Here is a 9,798-nt window from a genome sequence, read left to right on the forward strand (position 1 = left end):
AGATAAATAAAATAAAATAAAATAAAATAAAATAAAATAAAATAAAATAAAATAAAATAAAATAAAATAAAATAAAATTAAATAAAATAAAATAAGACAAAAATAAGATAAAATAAGATAAAATAAAAAAATAAAATAAGATAAGATAAGATAAGATAAAATAAGATAAAATAAGATAAAATAAGATAAAATGAGATAAAAATAAGATAAAACAAGATAAAATAAGATAAAATAAGATAAAAATAAGATAAAAAATAAGATAAAATAAGATAAAATAAGATAAAATAATCCTTTATTAGGATTACCATTGTAAAAAAAACAAGTATTATAAATAAGTAGATAAGTAAAAAAAAATCCACAATAACTAAAAAAACATAGACATAGAAGTCTCATTTATTTTAAGATAAGATAAAATAAGATAATCCTTTATTAGGATTACCACTGTAAAAAAAAAACAAGTATTATAAATAAGTAAATAAGTACAAAAAATCCACAATAATTAAAAAAACATTGACATAGAAGTCTCATTTATTTTAAGATAAGATAAGATAAGATAATCATTTATTAGTCCCGCAGCGGGGACATATACAGGATTACAGCAGCATAGAGATAAAGCATAGAAACAAAATCATTGTAAAAAAACCAAGTATTATAAATAAGTAATAATACAACAAACAAGTAAAAAAAATAAAAATCCACAATAACTAAAATATTATATATGCAGACAGAGTAATTGTAATATTGTACAGTGTATTGCACATATTTTTATATTGCACAGATTTATACAGTTGTGATCCTCACATTTGAGAAGCTGGAATCAGGAAATGTTTGGTATTTCTTCTTAAAAAGGGACTTAGAAATATATACTTTATAAAAAATAGTCCACCTAAGAATTTCAGCTCGACACAAAATTCATGATTTGTGATAATTACTTACTACTTAATACAAACATGTAACCACATAAAAGTTATAAATTCACATAGTTTCACACATATTTAATTAATCTCTTTGTCTCATCTCTCTCATACTGTAAAGCACTTCCAGCTGCATATGAAAGGTGCAATATATAAATATAAGTTATTACTAATATTATCTTTATACATTGATACACAATAACTGGTGCCTTAAGATAAGATGAGATAATCCTTTATTAGTATTTGCAGGATACAGCAGCAGAGAGGATAGTGCAAACAAGAGGAATAAGTAAAAAAAATAAAAGATCAAAACAAGTATTATAGATAAGTTCTTTGACCATGTGTTACCTCAATGTGTTGTGCAGTCCAACTGTTTAACATTTTGACCAGAGAAGATTTTTGTGGGACCCTGTTGTCATCAACAAAAATGGCCTCTGTCGATCTGTGATCTTTATTTATGTGAGGAAACTGTGTAGCAACAGATTTATTAAACTTTGCTCCACCAAAGGGACACGTTAACCTGGTGAAAGGGTGTGGCATTTTCGTATAAATCAAAGGAAAACTCACCAATAGTCAAAAACACATAAAGTTGCCAGTGGATGAAATGTCTGTGTTTTTAAAACTTTACTTAATCCTGTTATTATTATTTGTGTGTTATTTATCTAGCACATTGCACTGCACCTTTACTGCTTCTTTTGCACTTCTGGTTAGATGCTAAAACGGCATTTCGTTGTCCTAGTACTTGTTCTCTGTGCAATGACAATAACGTTGAATCTAATCTAATCTAATCTAAAGGAGAGTTTACAAATATTTAATCGTGCCATATCTGCATTTTATTGCATAGTTGTGTACTTTCTTTTTCTCCAAGCACCACTTTTAAACCTTGTCAATAGAGAGAAGTCCAAAGTAACATGTCACACCCTCAGAGGCAGAAAGTGGTGTCATGTTTTATGAAAGATGAGTTTTCTCATAGCTAAAATTTCAGAAGTAGTTCACGATTTACAAACTTTATATGTGGTGTATTATCAATAATAGAGTTACACAATGGCAGCAGGAGAGTTAACAGCATCAATGGAAAGAACATTTTCCAACTTCGGTAAATTGACTCCTTCATAAACCTTGGACAATTATGCTCTTCTGTCAGATTGCGCAATTGTTTCGGAAGGACACCGTGGTTAAAAATAAAGTGTCTATTTCATTTATGTGTTTATTTAAAAGGGACAATTCAACTACACATTGTTACATAGGAAGAAGTAATGAAATGAGGTGTTTAGCTGAAGCCGACCTGAAGGTTCTGTCCCTGCTCAGGCTTTTGAATCTTTGTTAAAACAAATAAATGTTAAGTCGGTTATTTCTTCTCATCGTAATTCAACATTACAGACTAAAATGTTCTACTTCTCCCAAAGTTAACAGCATTGTATGTTGCTGTAAGTCTGTGGAAAAGAGGTCAAAAGCAAAAACTGGCATTCCAGCGTTAATCACAGCAGGATTTCCTGACAATAGCCGTCCTTCTTAGTAATAGTGGATATACTGTTCTAATAACAATGTTGTTTTTATTCATATGCTCAGCAGAGAATTTATGAGGTACACAATCTCATACAACAGTCCTGCTGTAAATCTGACCTTCACGCCTTTACAGGAACACACACCTGTGAGGCATTAAATTACCTCACCAATCAATCAATCTGCCGATTCTACAGAAAGGACGTTAGTTTTATATAATGGACATATATAAAGACTACTGCATCTCCAGGTCCAGGTTTATACTTTACTGACTTGAAAAGCAGTTAAACAAGAGATAAAAATGAATTGCTATGGAATAATTTTAATGATATAGTGGATATGTAAATAATAATAAAAATGCCAATGTAATGCATAACTGGGTCCAGTAAATGGTGTGGCCGAAATCACAAATTTAAGTTGCAGTTTTGACTTATACATGATGTATTCTTTAATAATTAAATAAGATTTATTATGGGGTGAATCACTTTTTTACCTACCTAAGTGGATCAAAAGATGGAGGATCTATTGGTCTTTATTTTGATTTTAATTTACCCAAACTTTTAACCTTAACTGTCGAATCAGAGGAGTCGTGTTAGTGCAACACAAAACATCACCTGTTTGAAACCAAATAATGTTAAAACAGAAATATTCTTGCATGTAACAAACTGTAAACAACATATAATTAAAGTAAACACGAATTACATTTATGTTGTGTGTTGTTTTCAATATAGCCCTTTGAGCTGCATATGAAAGATGCAATATACATAAAGTTATTACTTTTATTATCTTTAAACATGAAAACACAATAATCGGTGCCTTCTTTGAACATGTGTTACCTTAATGTGTTGTGCAGTCCAACTGTTTAACATTTTGACCAGAGAAGATATTTTTTGTCATCAACAACAGCTACATCAGTCAGCGTCAGTGACCACAAAAATGGCCTCTGTCGATCTGTGATCTTTATTTATGTGAGGAAACTGTGGAGCAACAGATTTATTAAACTTTGCTCCACCAAAGGGACACGTTAACCTGGTGAAAGGGTGTGGCATTTGTATAAATCAAAGGAAAACTCACCAATAGTCAAAAACACAAAAGTTGCCAGTGGATGAAATGTCTGTGTTTTTAAAACTTTACTTATTCCTGTTAAATGAGAGTTTACACATATTTAATAGTGCCATATCTGCATTTTATTGCATAGTTGTGTACTTTCATTTTCTCCAAGCACCACTTTTAAACCTTATCAATAGAGATAAGTCCAAAACAACATGGCACACCCTAAATGTTTAACAATGCTTGGTATTCCTCTCCCGGCGAATCACAGGCCGAAAGATTTATCTTTATGAAAGATGAGTTTCCTCATAGTTGAAATTTCAGAACTTTATATGTGGTGCTGCAGACTGGTTTGGCCGTATTACTTGATAAGAGTGTTACACAACCTTGTCAATAGAGAGAAGTCCAAAACAACATGGCACACCCTAAATGTTTAACAATGTTAAAAAATAAAATAAAAATGTACAGTAAAAAAAAAAAACAATGAACAAAAATAGAAGAAAAAATGTAAAGGGAGCAAAGTTGGGAAAAACAGAAATAATATTGAATGTAACAAACTGTAAACAACATATAATTAAAGCAAATTGATTGTATTATTCCCCTGTGGCTTGTGTATTCTTTTAACATGATAACATAGTTTTTACCAAATAGATACCAAAATAGATAGATATAATCCTTTATTGATCCCCATGGGGAAATTCGGGTGTTGCAGCAGCTCAACTATAAAAGCTCAAAAATAAAAATAAAAATAAAAATAAAAAAAAAATAAAAAAATAAAAAAATTTTTTAAAAATCAATAAATAAAAAGCTATAGAGAAGATATTTTTGTCATCAACAACAGTGACATCACAAGTGAAATGGCCTCTGTCGATCTGTGATCTTTATTTATGTGAGGAAACTGTGGAGCAACAGATTTATTAAACTTTGCTCCACCAAAGGGACACGTTAACCTGGTGAAAGGGTGTGGCATTTGTATAAATCAAAGGAAAACTCACCAATAGTCAAAAACACAAAAGGTGCCAGAGGATGAAATGTCTGTGTTTTTAAAACTTTACTTATTCCTGTTAAATGAGAGTTTACACATATTTAATAGTGCCATATCTGCATTTTATTGCATAGTTGTGTACTTTCTTTTCTCCAAGCACCACTTTTAAACCTTATCAATAGAGATAAGTCCAAAACAACATGGCACACCCTAAATGTTCAACAATGCTTGGTATTCCTCTCCCGGCGAATCACAGGCCGAAAGATTTATCTTTATGAAAGATGAGTTTCCTCATAGTTGAAATTTCAGAACTTTATATGTGGTGCTGCAGACCACAACCTTGTCAATAGAGAGAAGTCCAAAACAACATGGCACACCCTAAATGTTTAACAATGTTAAAAAATAAAATAAAAATGTACAGTAAAAAAACCAACAATGAACAAAAATAGAAGAAAAAATGTAAAGGGAGCAAAGTTGGGAAAAACAGAAATAATATTGAATGTAACAAACTGTAAACAACATATAATTAAAGCAAATTGATTGTATTATTCCCCTGTGGCTTGTGTATTCTTTTAACATGATAACATAGTTTTTACCAAATAGATACCAAAATAGATAGATATAATCCTTTATTGATCCCCATGGGGGAAATTCGGGTGTTGCAGCAGCTCAACTATAAAAAAATAAAAATAAAAAAAAAAAAAAATAAAAAAAAAAGAAAAAGAAAAAGAAAAAGAAAAAGATAGAGAAGATATTTTTTGTCATCAACAACAGCTACATCAGTCAGCGTCAGTGACCACAAAAATGGCCTCTGTCGATCTGTGATCTTTATTTATGTGAGGAAACTGTGGAGCAACAGATTTATTAAACTTTGCTCCACCAAAGTGACACATTAACCTGGTGAAAGGGTGTGGCATTTGTATAAATCAAAGGAAAACTCACCAATAGTCAAAAACACAAAAGGTGCCAATGGATGAAATGTCTGTGTGTTTTTAAAACTTTACTTATTCCTGTTAAATGAGAGTTTACAAATATTTAATAGTGCCATATCTGCAGTTTATTGCATAGTTGTGTACTTTCATTTCTCCAAGCACCACTTTTAAACCTTGTCAATAGAGAGAAGTCCAAAGTAACATGGCACACCCTAAATGTTTAACAATGTTAAAAAATAAAATAAAAATGTACAGTAAAAAAAAAGACAACAATGAACAAAAATAGAAGAAAAAATGTAAAGGGAGCAAAGTTGGGAAAAACAGAAATAATCTTGAATGTAACAAACTATAAACAACATATAATTAAAGTAAATGTATTGTATTATCTCCCTGTGGCTGGTGTGTTCTTTTAACATGATAACATAATTTTTACCAAAAAAGATACCAAAATAGATAGATATATTCCTTTATTGATTCACATGGGGGAAAGTCAGCAGCAGCTCAACTATAAAAATAAAAATAAAAATAAAAATAAAAATAAAAATAAAAATAAAAATAAAAATAAAAATAAAAATAAAAATAAAAATAAAAATAAAAATAAAAAGAGAGAGAAGATATTTTTTGTCATCAACAACAGCTACATCAGTCAGCATCAGTGACCACAAAAATGGCCTCTGTCGATCTGTGATCTTTATTTATGTGAGGAAATTTCAGAACTTTATATGTGGTGCTGCAGACTGGTTTGGCGTATTACTTGATAAGAGTGTTACACAACCTTGTCAATAGAGAGAAGTCCAAAACAACATGGCACACCCTAAATGTTTAACAATGTTACAAAATAAAATAAAAATGTACAGTAAAAAAAACAACAATGAACAAAAATAGAAGAAAAAATGTAAAGGGAGGGTTTGGAAAGGGTTGGGAAAAACAGAAATAATATTGAATGTAACAAACTGTAAACAACATATAATTAAAGCAAATTGATTGTATTATTCCCCTGTGGCTTGTGTATTCTTTTAATATGATAACATAGTTTTTACCAAATAGATACCAAAATAGATAGATATAATCCTTTATTGATCCCCATGGGGGAAATTCGGTGCATTGCAGCAGTTCAACTATAAAAATAAAAATAAAAATAAAAAAATAAAAAAAAATAAAAATAAAAAAAAAAAAAAAATAAAAAAAAATAAAAAGATAGAGAAGATATTTTTTGTCATCAACAATAGCTACATCAGTCAGCGTCAGTGACCACAAAATTGGCCTCTGTCGATCTGTGATCTTTATTTATGTGAGGAAACTGTGGAGCAACAGATTTATTAAACTTTGCTCCACCAAAGGGACACATTAACCTGGTGAAAGGGTGTGGCATTTGTATAAATCAAAGGAAAACTCACCAATAGTCAAAAACACAAAAGTTGCCAGTGGATGAAATGTCTGTGTGTTTTTAAAACTTTACTTATTCCTGTTAAATGAGAGTTTACACATATTTAATAGTGCCATATCTGCATTTTATTGCATAGTTGTGTACTTTCTTTTTCTCCAAGCACCACTTTTAAACCTTATCAATCGAGATAAGTCCAAAACAACATGGCACACCCTAAATGTTTAACAATGCTTGGTATTCCTCTCCCGGCGAATCACAGGCCGAAAGATTTATCTTTATGAAAGATGAGTTTCCTCATAGTTGAAATTTCAGAACTTTATATGTGGTGCTGCAGACCACAACCTTGTCAATAGAGAGAAGTCCAAAACAACATGGCACACCCTAAATGTTTAACAATGTTAAAAAATAAAATAAAAATGTACAGTAAAAAAAACAACAATGAACAAAAATAGAAGAAAAAATGTAAAGGGAGCAAAGTTGGGAAAAACAGAAATAATATTGAATGTAACAAACTGTAAACAACATATAATTAAAGCAAATTGATTGTATTATTCCCATGTGGCTTGTGTATTCTTTTAACATGATAACATAGTTTTTACCAAATAGATACCAAAATAGATAGATATAATCCTTTATTGATCCCCATGGGGGAAATTCGGGTGTTGCAGCAGCTCAACTATAAAAAGAAAAAGAAAAAGAAAAAGAAAAAGAAAAAGAAAAAGAAAAAGAAAAAGATAGAGAAGATATTTTTTGTCATCAACAACAGCTACATCAGTCAGCGTCAGTGACCACAAAAATGGCCTCTGTCGATCTGTGATCTTTATTTATGTGAGGAAACTGTGGAGCAACAGATTTATTAAACCTTGATCCACCAAAGGGACACATTAACCTGGTGAAAGGGTGTGGCATTTGTATAAATCAAAGGAAAACTCACCAATAGTCAAAAACACAAAAGTTGCCAGTGGATGAAATGTCTGTGTTTTTAAAACTTTACTTATTCCTGTTAAATGAGAGTTTACAAATATTTAATAGTGCCATATCTGCAGTTTATTGCATAGTTGTGTACTTTCATTTCCTCCAAGCACCACTTTTAAACCTTGTCAATAGAGATAAGTCCAAAACAACATGGCACACCCTAAATGTTCAACAATGCTTGGTATTCCTCTCCCGGCGAATCACAGGCCGAAAGATTTATCTTTATAAAAGATGAGTTTCCTCATAGTTGAAATTTCAGAACTTTATATGTGGTGCTGCAGACTGGTTTGGCCGTATTACTTGATAAGAGTGTTACACAATGGCAGCAGGAAAGTTAACAGAATTAATGGACAGACTAAAAACCAACTTCGGTAAGTTGACTCCTTCAATTGTTTCGGCAGGACACCGAGGTTAAAAATGAAGCGTCTATTTAATTTATGTGTTAGTTTATTTAACAGGGACAATTCAACTACACATTGTTACTGTACATGGGAAGAAGTAATGAAATGAGGTGTTTAACTGAAGCTGACCTGAAGCTTCTCTCCCTGCTCAGGCTTTTGAATCTTTGTTAAAACAAATAAATGTTAAGTCGGTTATTTCTTCTCATCTGAATTCAATTTTACAGACTAAAATGTTCTACTTCTCCCAAAGTTAACAACATTGTATGTTGCTGTAAGTCTGTGGAAAAGCCCGGTGAGCATTTTTCCGTTGGAAAGACGACTATGGCCGACGTTTGAAAGATGTTCAGAAGTGGTTCAAAGGTGAAAGTTTATTCACCGACTATTTGTAGACGTTGATTAGACGTTCACGTTAAGACCACATTTCAACGTGATTTGCAATAGTGAATTTGTAATCCCCTACGTTGTGCTAATAATGTTACATCATCATTTTAAAGGCTTACTATGAAACCACATCCACATTTCTCAGTTGAAAGCCAATATTGCAAATTCCGGTGAAATATGGTCTAAACGTGAACCACTAATCAGCGTCTACAACTAGTCGGCGAATAAACTTTCACTTTTTAACCACTTTTCAACGTCTTTTAGACATAAACGTCTTTTAAACGTCTTTTGAATCTCAAACTGCTCACAGTAAAATATGTACCAATTAAACACGTAGTCATTGGAACACATTAACAGTTTACATTAACAGGACAAATAAGACCATCTGACACAGGCAACAATTAATTGGTTTTTATTCATACAACTACAATGAAATTGAAAATACACACAACAAAATCTCCGTTTCATCTTTAAATGTCGTTGTCAAAGCCTCCCAGGAGCGGTTTCAGATGATCTGCCATATTTCAGATGGATATCTGTAAAGTAAACAAGCATTAGAAAAACATATTCACTCTTGAACCAGTCTTTTCACCAGTGACCTTAGTCGTTTTTTAAACATCTTTTCAACGGAAAGATGCTCACTGGCATATTACACATTATAATACTTTATATTGTTTGTAAGTCGCTCTATGCCAAACAACAATGTTCTGACCATCTTCTTGTTTGTTAATCAATTTATTTTACTCACTTTCTCCCCATTTAAACTGTGTACAGCCCCACTAGCTTCATGTAATGTATTTTAGATGTAAAAATGGCCTAAAACTCACTTTATATCAATGAACTACAGCGACAGCCCATAAAGACAGTCGCCAACATTAACATACACACATATTAATGTTTACTGTTGGTCTGCATCATGAGCAGCTTAAAATGATATTAATGATGCTAATTTTGCTTTGAATAACTGGAATCCAGAAGTTGAAGTACTAACGTTCACTTCGCTCCGCAAGTCCGATGCCGAGCCTCTCGACCGGTGCTCCTTTCAGTCTGAGCCTAAGATCCTGTGCATGCGTGTTCCAGCAGTAGGCACTCAATCGTATTTTACATGAATGTACAGACAGAATGTAACTGTCTCCGTTAAGATGTCCTGTGAGCATCTTGTTGGCAGCAAAACGTTTATAGTTCCATATTTATGTCTTTTTATTTGAAACATTAAAAGTTATGAATACGTAATTGAACAAGTGCTGATTTTATTACGTATTGCTTTTAT

The sequence above is a fragment of the Anoplopoma fimbria genome, chromosome 11, assembly GCF_027596085.1.
Source record: "Anoplopoma fimbria isolate UVic2021 breed Golden Eagle Sablefish chromosome 11, Afim_UVic_2022, whole genome shotgun sequence".
In the NCBI taxonomy this organism is placed as follows: domain Eukaryota; kingdom Metazoa; phylum Chordata; class Actinopteri; order Perciformes; family Anoplopomatidae; genus Anoplopoma; species Anoplopoma fimbria.